Raw genomic sequence first — 20,628 nt, forward strand, 5'->3', positions numbered from 1 at the left:
TCATTGCTTGTTTTCTTCTTAGGCGGATGTCCACAATAGTAATGACAGCATGAGCAGAATATTAGATATGCAACTAATAGATGCATAACAATTTTATGCTAAATACTAGTTTATTATTCACGCAGTCAGCTCAGGAAGAGCCTTTGTTACACTGCTTTTATGCTTGCAGTAGTATGAGGGTCTTATAAGCACAGAACTGGCAGCGTATTTATGTGAGACAGGGAGCTCAGGACAGTAGCTGGTATTCTATGAGGTAAGAGTTTATTGAACATAAAGGAATAGTGTACTGAAACAAATAAAAAAGTAAATAAAATAAAAATGGACAACTGCTACTGCTTTAAGCCCTATACCCCACTGCTGAGGGAGGGAGAGGGTGGGGGGTGGGTGTAAGTGGAAGGGAAAGAGAGAGATACATTCAGCTGCTGTTTTTCCTGGGGAAAAATGGACAAATCAGCAAATATTTGCAGTGATGTCTGTGTTCATTATTCTGTGAATGTGTTTGTATGTGCATGCATATCTCTGTATTTAGCAGTTGCTGCACTGCTGAATTGTGATACATTATCATGCTGTGTTATCAGTCCTCTGTCCAAAGCTGTCAGTGACAGGTGAAGGCTCCCGCTGCCATTTCTGCAGCAGAAGCAAGTAAACGAGAATTTTAAAGAGCCAGCACCCATCTATTACATCAGCGATCAGGATCTTACAGTTTTTCCATGGAAAGTCTGGAATATTTTCTCAAATATATATATATATATATATATATATACACTGGGTGGAACATGGACCTTTATATGCTTCAACATGTTCTGAAAAAATGTCTAAGATTCCACTATCTATGAATTTGTATTAACACTTTAATTACACGCAACAACAGTATAAATATTATGGACAAATGTATATATGTATGTATATATGTAGTGTAACTACACATTTATTACACAAGGTAAATATAAAATAAGATCAAATCCCTTTATATTAACTTGCATTAAAAGTTAAGGGTGTTTTGTCGTTATGGAAATGCATGCTTGGAAGCTTTTTGGACAGTGACACTAAGTTAAATGTTTGGGAAGCACAGTCTCAGATGGCTGCTACTTTTTATTCATAACCCCTGATGCCTCTGAATGTTGTTCGGGGGAAACGTGCGGCAGCATTAGTTGAGTAAGGGTTCAGCTCAGGCGACAAACAACTTCTGGAGACAGCTCCCAGTCGTAGCGGGCTGATGGCTTAGGTAAGGCATCACTTTTAAAATAACAACTTAAAAGCAGCAATTGGAAAACTGTGTGGGGAAAAAAAAATAAGCCACAAGAAATCACAGTCCGCTTAGAATCCCTGCCTCTTCTTGTGCGGCTAAGAGTCAATAATATTCCCCTCACTTGCCGCCAATGCAAAACAAATGATGTCAATTTGAGTGGCGAGATTGGGTAGCCTTGTTGGCTTTAAATTGAATCTCTCCCTCTGAGAGTCCCTCGCTAGTTCAGCTCGGTAAACAAACACGGCCGACCGTTTCATCTAATCCTGGATTAGACCCACCTGCCCAGTCTGATGGGGTGTGGAAATGTGTGTGTATGTGTGTGTGTGTGTGTGTTGTGGGGTGGTACTAACTGCTAAAATTGCTTGGTGTTGAGAGGGTGCAGTGTCGTGCAATGTTCAACTCGGGGCTGGAGTGGAAATTGGCAGTGAAGATGGGCCTCATCTTGAATCTAGCTGTGTAATCCAACTAAAGAGAAAGGCATTAGCGCATTAGCCATGTGCTAACAACCAAATGCAACAGTGTGGAATGGAGCGGGTAGTGGAAACTTTGCTAAAGAAGTGGGCAGCAGGCGAACTGGCAAATGACTGCAGATAATTAGAGAGAGAGAGAGAGAGAGAGAGAGAGAGAGAGAGAGAGAGAGAGAGAGAGAATGGATGGATATCGTGGCTCTTTTGATGAAGGAGGTGCTAATGATAATCGGAATGCTATTATTATAGCAGGTGCTGGTGGTGCTTATGAGCCCATTGCAGCCACTGCAGTGATGGCAGCTTAAGCTCTTGGGCTGGAGTCTGGGACAGGAGGGAACAGGGCCATTTGATATGGACCACTAATACACAGGCATTTGTAATCCGGCCACAGCTGTGCATTGTAATTCAAACCCCACCTGCCCCCCTCTTCCTCTCCTCTCCTTTTCCATTGTCTATCTAGGTCTCTCACCCACCTACACATATGCATTTTGCAGACACATGTCCACAACGCCAGCGCCAGAAATGACAAGCGCCATGTACGCCACAGCCGCTATGATTGTCACATTATTATCACATCCGGCTTCATTGCGGTGGCTATGCCCCTAGCACTCGAAAAAGTGCACGCTCACTAAATCAAAGTCATTGGTTCCTGTGAGTGATAATACCTGCTATTGTGCGGCAGTAATGTGGGAGCATAATGGGTGCTTTGCGGCGGTTGATTGCAGCAGCACTGTGTGCCGCAGTGGACCGGGGACCAGGCGTGGGGGGCGGTGGTGGTGGTGGAGGGAAGGTCTGGCGGATCATCCTACAAATCACATCACTCATGGCTCATTTCCATCCTGGAGTGGCCTGGGCCCAGGGAGAAAGAGAGAGAGAGTGCAAGGAGGGGAAGCAGAAGCGCGCTAATTCATCCTCTCTACCCCAGGGAAAGAGTACACATTATCTTAACGCCGGGTCACCCTTGATTTCACAGCACCGTTACGGCGCGCCGGCAATTCCGAAGCCGACGCAATTACGCTCTTTGATCCCGGCGTTGGAGAGCTTTACAGATAGAGCAAGTGCATAATTGTCCTGGAAAACCCAAAGCTGCAATTCATTTGCAGACGTGGGGGAATAAACGGTAGGACTCAGGCAGGCGGCGTGTGTTTTGATCTCTTGATTTACTAGTTAATATCTCTCTCAGTCAGCTCTGTCACCAAAACACGGCTGTTTTCTCTTAACACATGTTCTTTCCCTGCTCCCTGCTGGGGAACTCGGTTCTCTTGACAACAAAACGTTGTTGTGGAAACAAGGGTTTCCAAGACATGGCGCTGACTGCTTGACGGCTGCTCGAGCCTCAAGCTGATTCCCGCATGTGTACATATGTGACGCATGGCTGTATAAGTGTATTAATGATTTTAATAGGTCACCCTCCAAACCGGTCATTAGGAGCAGAATAGAGCTTCTATGGCCAACTAATTGCGCTGTATACTCTGCTAATTGTACTTTCTCCTTAAGCATATGTTTACTTAGTGTGTGCTGCACTTCAGCGGCACCTGCAGAGACAGTCCTTTGGTGCCAGGGGAGGAGAGCAGCCATCAGAGGAATGATTAATGCCAGAGAGAGTGTTAGAAAGAGGGGGGGAGGGAGGGGTGGGGACTGGGGGCTAGAAGCAGCAGGCACATTTCGGTGGCTCTCATTAATCAGTCATATTAAAAGCTTTTACCTCGCAATATTCTATTCACAGGAGAGAGATGCTGACATGTACAGCATGGGCAGGTGACAGGTTTACTCTGCTGCAGTCTCAGCCTTTGAAGATTAGTGAATGGATGGATCAACTACACTTTTAGGTCATTTACGCAGCGTTACAGTATTTGGGTGAAGGCGGGTTATTAACTGTAAACAGACGACATGTTAATAGTCATTCGACAAAATACATAACATGCCAAAAGCTTCTCTGAGGTTTCTTGTCAAATCAAGGAGGGATTAATAAGTCATTTGGCCTCATCATGCTGCTGTAACAGCGTTCACTCTTCTTCAGAATCAGAATGTGATTACATTCAGACACATTAAGATGAATAAGGACAGGTACTGATTGTTTCTTATCTACTCATCCACTCATCTCCAGTATATTGCATGGTGTTCCAACCCTTCAGAGAGCACAGTCCCACTGCTCCAAAGCCCAAAGCTGCTATATATTTTAATATATAAAGTAAATCTAGACCTATTCAATGTATTATAATTGTTATTGCATGGTAATCACAGCTTTTATTTCTTTTTAAGTCCTGCATCCAGTTGTGGTGCTGGACAACAGAGTGAGGGCTTCTTCTTCTTCCTTTATTTTCTTTCTTTTTTTCTGGGTGATGACCTGACCTTTCTCCAAGAATCCATAACACCCGTCACAGAGAGGGCAAAGGGCCACTTCAGTTCAGCTCTGTTGCCATTTGTGCCGCCTGGGGCTTCTCTATAATGACATTTCCTAGTGACAAGTCATCGACATTTTGGTTTTCCTCACTTTGACAAGAGTCTTTACAAAGAGCTGCCCTTGCTTACGCCGAGGAGATGAAGGAAGACTCAGTAATGAACCTGCAGCCAGACAGTTCCTCTCATGCTTCAGCCCTCATTTGATTTTCATGGATTTATCTTGTGTAGTCATAGAAATGGATGAGAAAATATTGTCATTCTCCCGTTTCGATGACATCTGCACCAACGGCTGTTAGCACACAGACCTACTGAGTGAGAGCTGTTGCAGAGACAACAGTCTTCTTACCCTTTCTCTGACTGTCAGATAATTGTATTTTACCACAGAACCGTTGCATTATTTGCTTAGGATAAGAATCCTGAGATGGGAGTAGCTTCTCTATTTGCAAATATCGACGTCACAAATGTATGAACAGTATTAATTAAATTGTATGTATGTTTACCCTAACCCTCAGCTTCTTAAAAGAATGCACTGTGTCATTGCCATTGTCACCAACAGTCAAAGCTTAAATTCATAAATTCAAATATCCATATAGAAGAGATAGGACAATACATATCAGCTTGATCTGAACTGTAGAAAATGAAAGCGACTATGCCTTTGGGGTGTCTCCAGACTTGAGCACTTCAGATTTTCAAAAGTGAGTGGAGTTGAACAATGTTGGAAGCACCTTGAATGTAATGGACCAGCAAGTGTAAACAGTCTGAAACAAGAAACCAAGATAAACAATCCAGAGAATAGAGAAAGTCTAAAACAGGTCAAAACCTTGTGGAGGCAAACAGGAGAAAGAAACTCAGTATGCACAGGGAAGACTAACAATACCTTACACGTAAACAAACACAAACCAGGGTTTATATATACATATCTATATAGAACCAGCAAGAATAGTTTCAGGGGATGTAGAAGGAGGAAGTTAGTTTGTGATTGGTGGATCACGACATAAGACTTTCCATTGTTTCTTAAGAGGCCATAGTCTCGTGGTGCAGCAGGTAGTGTCGCTGTCACACAGCTCCAGGGACCTGGAGGTTGTGGGTTCCATTCCCACTCTGGGTGACTGTCTGTGAGGAGTTTGGTGTGTTCTCTCCGTGCCTGCATAGGTTTCCTCTGGGTGCTCCGGTTTCCTCCCATGTTTACACACGTTGGTAGGTAGATTGGTGACTCAAAAGTATCCATAGGGGTGAATGTGTGAGTGAGTGAGTGTTTGTTGCCCTGTGGAGGACTAGCGCCCCCTCCAGTGTAGGCTCTGGACCCACCGCGACCCTGAACTTGATAAGTGGTTTCAGACAATAAATAAATTTATGAATTAATGAATTTACATATTCACTAAAAAACATTTCCAGGATTCATACACTGTGAATAAAATATAATTGGCTTTTGTAAAATGGGCATTTTAAACCTAACCCTAAACTCAAATCCTAAAACTAATTTCTGAAAAACTGTGTGTAAAGCAAACAGAAAACAACCAATCCATAAATCAGCCCATCAACCAATTAATCAATATTTATTGTTATAGCACATTTCTTTTCAACTGACGTCCTGTAGGAGTGGTGGTAGGTAATAGACCAATAGCAAAGCAGAACCCTAGGTAAGCAATCTGAAGGTCACAGTGACAAAGGAAAACTCTCATCCTCCTCTGGTCAAAACCATCGGCGCTGTTTTTCCGCAGCTCTTCTTTGGGAGCTTTGGGTGTATTTAGTAAAAAAGCCTCACAAGTAGATCATAAAATATCTGCGAATTGTAATGAAGGTAATGGAAATTCATGAGTGCTCTTTTTAGTCAAATATGTACGGTTTGAGATCTTGTTGTCTAGAGCAGAGACAGATCTATACAAATTCATAATTTGAGCTGAGCCATTTAGGGAGCTTCTTTTATTTATGAGCTTGTGTACTAAGGCTTCTTTCTCTGATCGCAAAACAGCCTGAGAAGTTTATGTCCTGAAAAACAGACGCTACTGAGTAGCTGTGCAATCGATCATAACATTGTAAAATCAATGCCGCTGAATCACAAACTTCAGATCAATGTAAATATATTTTCTATTTTACTGCTGCACACTAACAGCACATGCCTGGCACATGATGAAAACAACTCAAGTGTGCTATGCTGGGAAGGATGAGCTGGGTAAGCTGAGGGTAGGGTCTCTCTCTTTTCTCTCTCTGAAACATTTCATCCCTGGTGATGTTACAGAGGATAAACCCTGATGCAACATGCACACATCCACTGTTTCCGGCAGCTGCTGCTGCTGCTGCTTGTGTTGTCCTCCATTAGCTCTGACAGAATCAACTGAGCACTAGTTCACAAGACTTCAGGTGTGTGTGTGGGGGAGGGGGAGGGGTTGGTGTGGTAGTTGAAAAATACCTCTAGGAATGCACATATCACAAAGAGTAAACCCACCACTGTTAACAAAGAAATAAGTGGGCAGACAGAATTATTCATAACACCACTTGGCCTCTGCAGACAGGGCTTGACCCATCTGGGGAGAGATGCTTTGGTGGGGCTAGGATCAACTTGAAGTGCTTTTCCGTGTACAGCCTTCACAGGTGTGAGTGCCGGCATCACTGCTAAAGGGCGACCTTCCACGCCTCTGGGCAGAGACGGGTAGAGATGGAGGGAGGGAGAAAGCTGAAGAATCGGACCTTCCTCCTGCAGCTGAAACTTCTGCTCTAGGGAGGAAGACCTGACTGTGTGCTAAGGCTTGTGTGTTAGAGGGGAATGATTCATAGCACTCTTCGGGAATATACAGTGGCCTAGAGAGTTAAAAAGAAAAAAAAAAAAACAACAAACAAAAGAAAAAAAACACACTTTGGAAGTAAAACAAGAAGGAGAACAAGATAAAGGCCCAAATACAAACATCATAAATACTGTAAGAAAAAAGGAGGGTGCTAAAACACTGAGACAAGACAAAAACACTGAGGTACAACACCAACAAATTAACAGGGAACACGCATAAAACACAAGAACATTAGGAAGGAAGACTAAAACACTAAGAGAATGCCATCAAACTTGAAGTAGAAAACAGCAACATTAAAGACTGTTCTCATTTAAAGTTTGTGTTCTTACATTATATCCTCCTGTTCTGTTGTCCTCTTGCTTTATATCCTCATGTTCGTTTACTCGCTAAAAGCTGTTGGGTTTCATTCTTTGGGAAATACTCATGTCCCTTTTATTCTCCTATAAGTCCTTAATTTCTGGGCTCCTAAAACATTACACAGTAGCCCCTTACCTCACCTCGTTTCCTTTAGCAGAACCAATATTATCATTACCCTATGCATTTTGCTGTAGTTTTACAAGTCCGTCTCATTCTACTCTACTAGCATTCAACATAATGCTACACAGCAACAACAAAAGCAACTGACATACACCTTCTGTGGGCACCTCACCTGACAGGAAGAAACAATTTGCTTTGTAGGCCTTGAATGAACCAATTTATGCTCCATTAATTCGATCCCTGACATGTGGGCGGCCATGTTTAAAACACGTTGGCCACCAAATGCATGAATAATATTTGCTTCATAGCAATTTTGTTAAACTGAGACTGTATTAAGTGTTATGTAATTAATTAATATTTTCAAATAAATACATAGTGACTATTTAATATTTCCATAAAAAATATACTAGATATTTACTGCAATAGCAATAATGGAGAAGTTCTGTTTGTAATCCATATTTTAGCTCATCCAACTGAAACAAGTCCGGAGAGTGTTAGAGAGCAGAAGAAACACAGTGAATTCCAGTGCACATCTACAACATATGGCATTTGGAAGGTGCTCTTTTCCTTATGGATGTATGCTACTTCATCATTAGGAATCTTGCCCAGGGACTCTTATCGCTATATTGTTGTTTGCTTGCCTAAGCTGGGAAATGAACAAATAAATATGTACATAAATTAAAGGTACAATCCACATGGGCCCCTGTCCCCTCTGGGCCTTTGAAATAATCTATATTCCCCTGCTCTGTGTTGCACCCCCCCTCCTTCAGCCACCTGAACATGGCTGCAGAGGCAGAGAGGAGCAGTCAGCGCTCATGAGCCTCACACACTCTCGCCGTCTTCAAAGTCAAAGAGCCTCACGGACGTCAACACGGATCACAGGGAGCAGCTGTGGAAATGTTTTAAAGGGACTCCTCTCCTTTTGATTTATTTATTTATTAATTTTTTGAAAGGTGAAGTTAATGCTACATCTGCAATTCATGACACACCACAGGAAGAAATTAGACTTGACGTCCTCAAAAAAGAAAAGGCAGGAGAGGTCGCGTGTGAGTCAGTCGCATTTATTCACTTTAGCCTGGGGTGAACCCGTCTATCATCTGCATAACTAATCATCAGCCTGCTATTTTACATTAAACCGCGGTGAGGAATCCCATTTTACACCGTCTATTTAAAAAAGTCTTCAGACAGGATTGCCAGGGTTAATGTATTGAATATCCAGACTCAGAGTCAACTTTGAAACTCATCAGGATTTTGAATTGGAATTGACATGAACAGACCACTGGAGAGCTTTATAAATCACGACTGACAACACATCCTTAAAATCCAGCTGCAGCGGGCGAGAGCAGGGCGCAAGATAACGAGGACGATAAACATCTTTATCAACCACCAAGCTACACGTCTCAGCTACATGTGAACTACGGTATTCAGTAGCTAATGTTTATGGAGTATTCAACCAATAGCAGAGTGAGTGTAAATTCTGCAAACTGTAGAACATGGTCTTGAATACATCACACATCCATTATGAACAGGAGCAGCCCTACTATTCAAAACATCTCATAAATATGTAGTTAACAGAGCTCCAATCCACTGGTGGCACTGTTTCTGAATCTGTGCAAACTGACTGTTATGTAACCCAAGGACGTGAATGGCGAATAAAAATCCTGCAGCTTTAATAAATGTTTAATAAAAGTGACAATTAGTTATTAAGTAATCATAAAAACAAAAATGAATATTATTTTAGTATTTTATAAAACAAATGCTACTTAAAACTATTTCTGGTTTCTTATCATTACTTAGTAAGGCTTATTACCATCTTAAGCGTAGTAGATTACCCTTGATTTAAAGTGTGTTTGTGTGAATGACCCGGCTGCCCCTGTAGGCAGGGGTTACTACAACAGACGGAGACACTGTAGCTTTAACAGTGGCTAAACAGTCTGGTAAACCAACACAAACATAATTTCCTTAATGCAATTCTGCTTTCCCCCAGACAAGCTTTCCAATCTGAAAACATGAAGAATGCTTTACATTATCATTAGTGGAACAAGGCACTGTCAAATGTCCATTTAGTCTGGCCACAAAATAAAGCTCATATATTTATATTTATCATATATATAAAGCATGGCATCCATTTTTGATGATTCTATCTTTAAAAAAAGGGAATTATCTGTCTGATTGCTGTTCAACTTCCCAGATGACAAACTATTTGACAAACAATAAAATAATGACTTATACATGCCATTCCACTGTGTCCTACATTAGATTGTTCCTCTCCTCCAGACGTGACTTTACCTGTTCTATATACCGCTAAAACATCAAGATATGAAACAGGCTTCCTTTGATCCATGCCATAGAAGAAGCACTTTCTAAAAAGCAGCTTTCAACGAATAGCTCTTTAAAGATATGTGAATGTAAAGAGCCGGTTTAAAGTCTGCACAACTTAAAGGTTTCTTCTACAACACTGTGCTCAGGCCAGGAACCATTAAGGAACCACCACTTTGTCAGGAGTACAGTATGAGCACTTACAGAGGGAATGGACTATTTCAAACATCAAACTATAATTTGAAGGCATACATTAAAAGTATTGGGTGCATGGCCTGTGTTCATGAAATATCACTTACCAAAAGCCTTGGCTGGTTTTTTTATTTTATTTTTTTGATGATTTGTAAGAATGTATATAAGTATCTACTAATGAAACCATCTACAGTAAGTTAGTCTAATTAAAAACCTTTCATTTCATGGCTGGAAACACATTTCATCTCACAGAGACAGCCAATTAAAAGCTTTTTAGGCTGCCAGAATAGTAGCAAAGTGAAAATACTGGGTTTTACCAGCCAAATTCTCTAGTCAATCCTATCAGGGCTGTAACCTGCTCTGTGGAACATCATGTTTAGAGAGGAACAGACTGGAGCGTAGACTTTCAAAGTAACATTACATCAGAGCCCTCCTCTCTCTCTCTCTCTCTCTCTCTCTCTCTCGTTCTCTCTCTCTCTCTCTCTCGGTGGTCTGACGAGGGGAACTCAGTGGACGCTTGGGCGTTCGTGCTGGAGGTGAGCACAAAGCCATTAGAAAGGTTACATAATGGCAAAGTTTTAGAGTGGGATGGATTCTCCGTGGGAAATGTGTTCTGTGCTTACTCAATAGTCCTCAGGCAAACTAAAGAGGTAATCCGTATGACAGGCCAGTCGGCTATTTTCGGCATGAGTGAGTGTGTGAGGGGTATATATGTGTGTGTGTGTGAGTGAGTGTGTGTGTGTGTGTGTGTGTGTGTGTAAAGGCAGACAGACAAATGGATGAACAGAATGCCCAATCCTTGACAGAATCTTGATGGATGAAGCAAGCTGTGTCCTAGAAATGCATTTCACTCGATTTCAGGGCCCATATTGTGAATACAGAGCTTGCTGTAACATGTAAACATTGGTTCAGAATAGACCATTAATTCCCAAGCCTATTCAGTTAGGAAGCACTTTACAACTCAGTAACACGATTTTAATAATGTGTTAATAATAAGGAAATATTAAAACTAAACCCTAATCCACTTTTTCTGCTTTATTTCTAAACTGCTTGATATTTTTACAGGGACAGATGTGTGATACACACACAGATTCTGGGTGAAATTACACTGAACCCTCAGGGTATTAGAGCTGTAAAATTCATGCTCACTTTCATCCATTTTGTTCCATGATTACTGCTTCTCTCGTCCAGTAATGACCTCGGTTCTACAGTTTAATGTGAGGGGTAAGTGTAGCATGCATGGTTGTAGCATCATTTAATTTGTATTTAGTTAGTTAGTGAGTTAGTTAGTTAGTTAACCATTGTAATTTTAATAACTAAACTGTCATGATAAAAATAAATAAGAATTGTGGTAGCCCTGCACTTGTTAATTAATCACAGATCATTTTCTAAAAGACCGCTTGACAGAAATTTCTGCATTTCAAATTAATTTGTTATTTAATTGCTAGTTAGCACTACTGACTGACAATTATGACACCACGGTCGCTTAGCAACAGAGAGATGCCTAGCCAGTGTGTGACAAACACATTGTGCCCCCTCAATAATAATATTAATAATAATAATAATAAACTGAGCCTGCATTTTTCTTAAGGTATAACCCCTCTGTTTATTTCTTACTAAAAACTGAAACATGCATTTGTCGGCATTGCACCATTGACCTTTGGACTCCACATTTAACTGCCTCAGTGAACACACACACAGTGTGAAGGTATGTCTTTACATTTAGACTGTTTCAATATACGGGCTTTGGATTATGTGATGAATGAGGCATGCCACAACTACATACACATACGCAATAACAACATGTTTAAAAACAACCTGACCGACTGGAAAAATGGTAAATCATTAGTTAAAAAATGAACTGTGAGTATTTTCAGTACCTAAACCCACAACGGCACCATAAAGCAGACCTCTGAGGGGAGATGTGGCAGGAGAAAAAAAAACTGGGACATGTGCCCTTTAAGAATGAATGTGACAGACAGTCTAAGAGCACCTGGGGGTGAGGAGGGAGTTTGCGGGGTTTATGAGCGGGGTTATGTGGTATATTGTTAGGTGCAGTACGTGTAAATACGTAGCTGTTGGTGTTAAAGTGTCTGTATGGGTAGTTATGGCTTTGTAAAGTACTATCACCTGGAGGACTGTGAAGCAGCTGAACCTAAATTCTTGCCCACACTATAAAGCTCCGTGCAGGGTTATAGTCCTCTGTACTCCATGTTGAAAGTGGAAACAGCCTTAAGAATCTCTCTCTCTCTCTCTCTCTCTCTCTCTCTCTCTCTCACATCTGGGCTTGCTAGTTAGCCAGTTAAATATTCCCACTCACAAGTAGCCAGTTGCTCCTGTTGAAACCGGGGGTTTGGCACAGCACATCCTTACACACCCATAGCCAAGCTCATCTTTAATGAATCGCCTTGCTCAGGTACATGTGTCTGGATGTATGTTCTTCTGTGGAAGAGCAATTACTGTCAGCGTAAAAGAGCAGAGACAGTCCTTGTGCATGTCCATGCTGCCCTTTAATCTCCCAGCCTGCAGCAGCACGTGATCTATAATTTAATATCAGAGGGAGAGAGAGAGAAAGTGCCAGGAGTCAAAGGGTGAGCTAGATGGAGATAATCCCCCAAAAATAAATATATAAATAATAATAAAATAAATAAATAAATGAATAAAAAAATCCATAGCCCCTCATGAAATCCACTGCGTATTCGTTATTGCATCATTCACGCCATCTTCAGAGCTGGTCTCAATGCAGCGGTGTCCAAAAACATCCACCTCATATCACTCTTCATTTGGAATTTACTCTCAGAGATGATCAAGCAGCTGCTGTTTTATGGTTGGAGAGGCTTGTCCAAGCTCGCTATCTCGCTTTTTTACCAGAGCTGTTTTCATCACAGGAGGCCTGGAGAATGAAATTTTGACGACCTGAATCTTTGCATCAAAGCGCCTCTGATGTTGTTTTCGTACTTTGTTTTTTTTCCCCGTAACGATTCGTAAACTTTCATGAAGTAAAGCCCCACTCCCACTCCCACTCCTACTCTCTCTCTCTCTCTCTCTCTCTCTCTCTCTCTCTCTCTCTTCTCAGACTGTCAATATGAAGTAATCAGAAAGTGTCACGGTGTGTGTTTGCCCGTGGACGTGGTTTAAATGAATGTTGAGGGCTTGGGTGGGGAGAGATGAGGGTATTTGGCAGTAGAAGGGTTCATCAGTCACTCATGCAGAAAGGTCGGGCAGGGACAGGACGGGATGGGACAGGGGGGCCCCAGGGGACCCAGGCCAATCTCCCCCTGCGATGCTTTGAAGTAAAGCTGCATTTTTTATTTTTTATTTTTTAGTCCTCCGTGTAAAATCCAATGGTACTGAGCCCTGGAACTGGGCGCTGGGGGAAGAGCGTCCTCGCTCTCTCGCCGCTGTCTCTTCATTACACACTGATGGAGGGGCTATGCGAATCCCACCTGGTTCAGGGAGAACACAGCTGGCCACCTCTGCCTCCCAACACAAGGAGAAGCAGGGCAAAGCCCCCTGTGGATAGGGGGAGGGTGATAAGGGGCAGCCATGGATGAATGAATCAGATGAGATCTTTGAAGCCCTCTTGAGTGAACACATCACAGAGTAAGGTTAATGAATAGCGGAATTCCATACTGTTATATTTTTGTTTTATTACAGTGTGATTAATGAGCACCTGGAAAGCATAGGTGCCCAGCTGTGTTCATCGAGCTTAGCCTATAAGACACAGAAACCACCATTGTTCACTTAGATTTTACTCTGCTATTCAACATTAGTACAAACGTTGCTAAAGATTGCTATAACCATGTCATAAATGTATTGTATCATAGTATCATGATACTCTATTTATATGCTACTGGTTTTATTGGTAACTGCCATGACAGATGGTTTAATGAGTTAATTATAGCTTATCTCACATTATGAAAGTATACTGTAGCTAGTTATTACAGCATCAAAGACTATGACATCTGTTATGACATTTGCTGGAATAGTAACAGTTCTATAATATTTAATGCAATCTGATGTAACAATTCATAAGAGCATAACTGTGTTCATAACCGTGCCCTATTCACTATTCCATATAACCTTGATCACTATAGCGCACTATTACATGGGGTGTTTTAGTGATATTAGACACTATCGTTTTTACTCTAGAGTGCATTGTATGAACTAGATAAATGTTGTGTGGTAATCGTCAGATCAAACTATGCAATGGATTCTGGGTATTCATTGTGCATAGTATCATTGTATGTACACTAGTTATAGCATGTGAGATTGCTGAACAAAAAAGGTAGAACCACAGAAAAGTGCACTGTAGGACACTGTATATATATATATATGAATATATAATGTAGTCATGACATATTAGTAACATGGTAATTACAATGTAGGTTTCAAGCAAAGCAGTATATTTGTTTTGTTTATTCCATTCTGTCATTTTTGTTTTTACCCTCCGCAGAGTGAGGCTTGAAACCAGCAGGGAAAATAAACACACTTGTGTCGTGCACCCTAGACTGGAAGATAAATATTGTTTAATATATTAATTTAACAAATGCCCTCAAGTCCTTTTCCAGATAAAGAAATCCCGGTTTGAAATAATCATCATGACAACAATATAGAAAGGGCTTATTTACAAAGAGAATTCATGTAATAGATCCACAGCATAGAACTACGTGGGCAATATCAGCATTATATTATTATTAATCTTCAAATGCACAGGTGTGAATGTATGAGTGACAGCCCAAGTGTGAGTGACAGGGTGATGCCCTGTGATGGACTGGGCCCTGTCTAGTGTGTGTTCCTTACTTGTGCCCAATGATTCCAGGTAGGCTCCAGATTCACCACAGCCCTCATCAGGATGAAATAGTTTCAGAAGATGAGTGAAGGAATGAATGACATCCTGGGGTTGTCATAGATGCTGTCATTCCATAATGAAGCATCCAATTATTGGTTAGAAGCCCATTTCCATAGTGCCCCCTGCAATACCATGATACCAATTAACACGAGATCTATGGTGCAGCCCCCTGCTTAACCCAGTCCAACAGGGTCCATAAATTCCTCTTTGTGTACACAAAGGCCATTACGGCTGACTGAGCATGGGTCCCGTGTGTGAGTAATGATGACCAGTCCACCAGAACTGAGCCAGTGTCCCTCCCACACGCCCCCCCACCGACTCACTCACAAGCACACGTATGGGAGCACGCAAACAGCTCACGTATATCATGTTTATCCTCACCCACGTTCAATTAGAGAGGAGGGCTGGCTGCATTAGCCAAGCGCAGGTGGGCCGAGAGTGGATGAAGCATGTCACGGTGGCATGTGTCTGCTTGAGTAAGCACATTCCTTCACTTTAACTCTGATCTGCCACGGCGGGTGAGAACGAGGGTCAAAATCAACCAGCTTCATCACAGAGATAACACATATCTACCCGTGTGAACCACCTGCGTGCACTTCACGATGAGCTCAGCCTGCCATGTGACATCAGATAGGGGCAGAGAATTACATTCTGCTTCTGCCTTTCACATGAGAATACGGGGACCTGCAGCAGGCCACAAACACTTACTCACTCACTTGACTGTTGGCTAGTAATGTAGTAGATAACATCGCTGCTCTTTGAGGGTTTGAATCCCAGCCTTGGTAAGACCACCACACTACACCTGGGCAAGACCCCTATAGCTCACTGTAATTGGTAGATTGGTATCAAGGTGAATATGTTCATATTTTACTTGAGCATATATTAATTATATGATCTGGTATCATATAATCATATAAACATAAACATATTACTAAAAGACCATACATACTCAAACATAGTTTCAAAATACAAAATACACCTAAAGCCACTAAAAATGGACCATTTACAGTTGCCCTACTAATATTTAGGATTATTAAGCTACATTTTCATAACTCATTGGGGTTAGGGTTGGGGTTGGGGTCAGGGGAATTAAATATTAAGGCTGGTCTTTTATGCCGGGTTGCCAGATCATCATGTATTGTTCATACATCATTTACCAATCCTGCCAATGCTGTTACAGCACAATACACATGTACTTTGATACCATTTTAAAATTATATAAGAGTACAACCCAGCAAGAAAAAAACAGCCCAAAATGTTAATCCATTGCACCAAACCCTAACCCTAAACTTAAAGGCAATGTCCCCAATTTTAATCCAACACTCGTTTTATAACATTTTTTAAATGTTTCCTCACTATTTCCTAGCTTTGCAGCCTATTTGTGCAATGTCCAGTTCTTCTATGTAGCCCTGGCTCAGTAAATGGGAAAGATACTAATGGCTCTGTGCTAATTGGTTCAGTGAAATGGCATCTGGAGGCATTTGAACAGTGGAGAATCCTCAGAAAAGCACAGAAAATCATCAAAAGTTTTAAGGATGTTTTCCCATTTCTGCCCCATAAGTTGATGACATTAACATATTTTTGCTGCATAATTAACAGAAGTGTGCACTTGTACATTACAGAGACTTTGAGTGTATGTAGTGAAACAGCAGCACCAGAGGATGGAAGACGGCAATAATTTAATCGGTATGGTCTTTTAATGAACTGTTTACGTTTTACACATGATACCAAGTTGGTAATTGTATATCACTCTGGACAAGAGTCTGCCCAATAGTGTAAAATTAAATATTTAATGACAGCTTAATGATTACTTAAATGCAGTTCAGATGGGTTTAGTTTAGCATGGGGAGATGAGGGAAATTAAATTCACCACAGGATGTCTGCAATATTTATGGGCGATTGCACAGGATAAGAATCTCTCAGTAAAAACGACATAGGTGGGAGTGCTATAGGGAAGGGACAAAAATTCTCTGGCAAAAAAGATGCTCTGGCAATAATTACATCACCACACCTCCTCATATAAAACACAATTTACAACCATATCTGTGATCTCTCCTCCTCTGATAGTCTTGAATACTTTATCTTCAGTGGAAAGCTCTGTTCAGGATCCTGCCTAGACGTGACAGCAGAATAAAGTCTGAGAGAAGGGGATAGGTCTTAAACTATGTGCTTTTGGCAAGTGAAAATTTAAAAACTGTAATAACCTTACATCTATTCAACGTATCTCATAGCATCTCTCATAATGAGATAGGAGGGAGATATTGGAACATCACAAGACTATTTCTTCTAGTTCCAGCAGTTATCCTCGCTGTAATTGTTCCAAGCATTGTAACTATGTACTGACCCCATCATCTGCAGATAATAGCTATCCCAAAGTCATCTGTATCAGGGAATCCAAGGCTGTCTGTAATTGGCCTCAGTCTCTGGGGATGCGTGGGATGGCACTCCCTCTTTCTCGGTGTAATGATAGGCAGAGCAATATAGGCGTCTGTTACAACCGGTAGTTAGTGTTCTCATCTGAGTGTGTTGAGCTGCCATTGCATCAGCAATCAGTGGTAGCTCAGAGTGATGTGGCTCAGAGTGATGTGCCAGCCTTCGTCCTCCTGCCATGGAAAAAAAAAAAAAACACATTGGTAGGTGGAGTGGCTGTGTAAAACTGTCCACAGGTGTCTGTGAGTGAGTGAGTGGATGAGTGTGTGTTGCCTTGTGATGGACTGGCACCACATCAAGGTTATCCTCCTATATTATAATCACTCTAGCCCTGAACAGGGTGTAGTGTTATACTACAAATGAAGGAACAAATGAATGAATGAATTAGAGTGTGTTCATCATCGCAGCGTTGCAATTTTGTCACCCATTTTTGGCAGAAAGTGTGTTTATTCATTTTATCAAGACATCTTAAGGCATAATACCTCAAACCCCATGAAACCTGAACCTGTGTTATTACATGCTTATTAAAATTCACAGTGCTCTCTCTGAAGGCATTTTCAAGGTGAAAGCATGATACCAATTGCCAGCCAGAGCTTGGCCAGCTCATGAATTGTTAAGCTGACTTGAGGTGTGTAAATTGGTGAGGAGACTCATTACCTGCTGTGTAAAGTAGCCTGGAGCAAGGGCTGTAAACACTGCTCTGATGTGCTTCTGCTCTGCCATACGCAGATGAGGAAAGGGATTTGTTTAACCATAATATTCTTCAGTTAAATGAAACAAAGGGTTAGTTCTCCGTCTGATAAATTAAGTGTTGGGCTTTGCAGAAGTGCTTCCATCAATATTCGATTTAATCCTTCTCTTTATATATGTATGTATGTGTGTGTATGTGTACATGAGCGAGACACCTAGAGAGAGAGAGAGAGAGAGAGAGAGAGAGAGAGAAAGAGAGAGAGAGAGAGAGAGAGAGAGAGAGAGAGAGAGGACAGACATTCTCTTTATCTTTTGGGTCCTTTATTGCCTGTGGCTCTGTCGGAGCGTTTTCAAATGACAGCCTCATTAATTAATGTTCAAGGTTTCATTACTTTCTTCATGCGAATCAATCTTTATTCTAGCGTTACATAATGCTGATTAGGGCTAGAACATTCCAGTGAGCTCCCTCCATCTGTTGAAGGTGTGTTCTCTTTTTTATCTTTCGTCTCTTTTACTTTCCTCTTTCTCCGTGTGGCCAGCGAGCTCCGGCTCATTACGGCACAGCGAACCAATCAAGCATTAACTCAGTATTTCCTACACAATCAATTTGTTTTATCCTCTATCAAAGCGAAACCTTCAGAATGTCTCGGCTCGGCGGTCCGTGTCCATGCCCCGGACCACTGCCGTGGGGGATCAGTTTGAACGACTGGAAGGTGGTGAAAATGTCACAGAAAGCTGCTGGGTTTCATAACTGGCAGAGGGTGTCAGTTTGACAATGAAGGGATTCAAACTCACCTCGTCACAGCTGTAATGACCACCTTCATACCGGGGTGGGGGTGTTTGGAGGGGTGTAAGATGAGAATCAGCTGCCCTGATGGAGAGGCAGCTTGCTGGGGGTGGGGTGGGGGGGATTGGGGATGGTGAAGGATGAGGAGGAGGAGGATAATGGTGGCAGGATCATAGAGTGTTATTTTCTTGTGAGTGCTTGCCATAGTCCTGGAGAATGATGGTGTTTGCTCCCAGCGCGGATAATAAGCTCCATTGGTGGGAGGTTTGGCAGGAGCACACAGAAAAATAAAAGACTCACAGAGAGTTCACACAGAGAGAGAGAGCAACAAGAGATCTGCCCGAGCGCTGCTGACCCCAGGGTCAAGGCTATTAAATTATACAGCTGTGCTGCGAATTAGGCAACCATCACTGCGCTGTCTCACACAATAGTAATTAGCCTGAGCTGATTAGATCTGTATTAAATAGCAATAAGCACGGGCACGGACGTTCAGAAGCTCGCTCCCCGCACGTTATTAACTTGCTTTTGGTGGTCCACTAGCATCGGTCTGATCAAGCGCTCTCCACAAGGTCATAACTTTAGACGCAGTGTCTAACCCAGCTAATGCACCGCCACCCAACATCCCGATGACCTTCCTCCTTCCTTATTGATGCAGCTGTGAGCACAGCGCCATGCTTTCCCCTGCTTTATTCATTGGACCGATTCAGCCCCTGGTGTAAAACAGCCCTGAGTGTTTGATTTAAGGCGGCACGGCAGCGTGGACCAACCGCGTTGCTCTTATTAGATTGGTTTGGCCACATCTCCACGCACAGGCACAAGCTGAAAGTCAGCCCTTCTGCTTTGGTATTCCAAGTAGGCCCATTCCACGGGCAACTAATTCAGCTGACAAATGAGACAGCATTAGATTTTCATGGCTTTGGGTAATGGAATGCAGGGCCCCTGCTTTTGAAGAGGCCCGGGTCCAATCTCGGAATGTGGCTGGATGATATTTTTGCGAATACTTATATGTATAATTGAACAGCGTTAATATTTCACAGTTTTTCCGAATATTCTCAAGCGGAGAAGTGGCCTAAGTCTCTAACAGCTTGCTTAAAATAAAAAAAAAATGTATTTTTATTTTTGAGTTATTTTCAAAGGCCCTTATCAGTGATTCGACAGCAGCAGGCATCTACTTCTCCTCCCTGACGAGGCCGGGCACTGTTGCCATGCGGAAGCTGTTTGTCGTCGGGAGTCGGCACACGGCGTGGCACTGACATGCGCTTAATGGCACGACAGCAGAGGAAATTAAGACTCATTTTGCCCAAATGATATCTCCCCCCCATTACTCACACCAGTCATTTCCCAAAGTGCTGCAAGAATTTCACATGATTACAGCATCTGAGCCAAACAAAGATACGGAGGGGAAATAGGTCTGATTGCAGCATCAGATTACATTAGATAATGATGGTGTTAGTAGATAATGAGGCCTATGATAAAGGTAGGGGATGATAAGCAGTGATGGAATGTGGCCTGCTGGACGTATTAGCATTTTGACCATTTTTTTAAAACGCTGCAACGCTGCACGGTGAGGCATCAAAAGAGTCGACCTCTAATGATTTATTTGTCATCATTACTCCACGCTTGTTTTATCTACAGAGACCTGGCAACAGAAATGAGCTCTTAATCTTTATAGATACAGATGTATGAACGTGAAAGTGCAGTCATTCTGTCAGACAAAAATATGTTGATGGAATACTACATTAAAAAAACCCTCTCACGTTTCTTCGCAATGGTAATTCATAGCTAATTGGCATCCTGTGGTGTCTCTCACTGTCTGTCTCTCTCTCTGTCTGTCTCTCTTTCTCTCTGTTGAGCACAGCACTGAAAACAGGTCAAGAAATTATTCATTTCATCCTCGTTTGTTAAACTCGCTTCCCATCAAATCTTTAGCTAGCAGCATTTGGCTGATGCAGAGACATGAAATATCCAAACCTTTCTCT

At 42.0% G+C, this 20,628-nt stretch overlaps 1 protein-coding gene across 1 annotated transcript in view; it reads left to right on the forward strand.

Annotated features, from left to right (window-relative positions):
* nrg3b (neuregulin 3b) overlaps positions 1-20,628 on the forward strand; it is a 245,894-nt gene that overhangs the window by 34,715 nt on the left and 190,551 nt on the right. The gene's annotated exons all lie outside the window — the stretch shown is intronic.

This window comes from Hoplias malabaricus, chromosome 3, assembly GCF_029633855.1.
Source record: "Hoplias malabaricus isolate fHopMal1 chromosome 3, fHopMal1.hap1, whole genome shotgun sequence".
Lineage (NCBI taxonomy): Eukaryota > Metazoa > Chordata > Actinopteri > Characiformes > Erythrinidae > Hoplias > Hoplias malabaricus.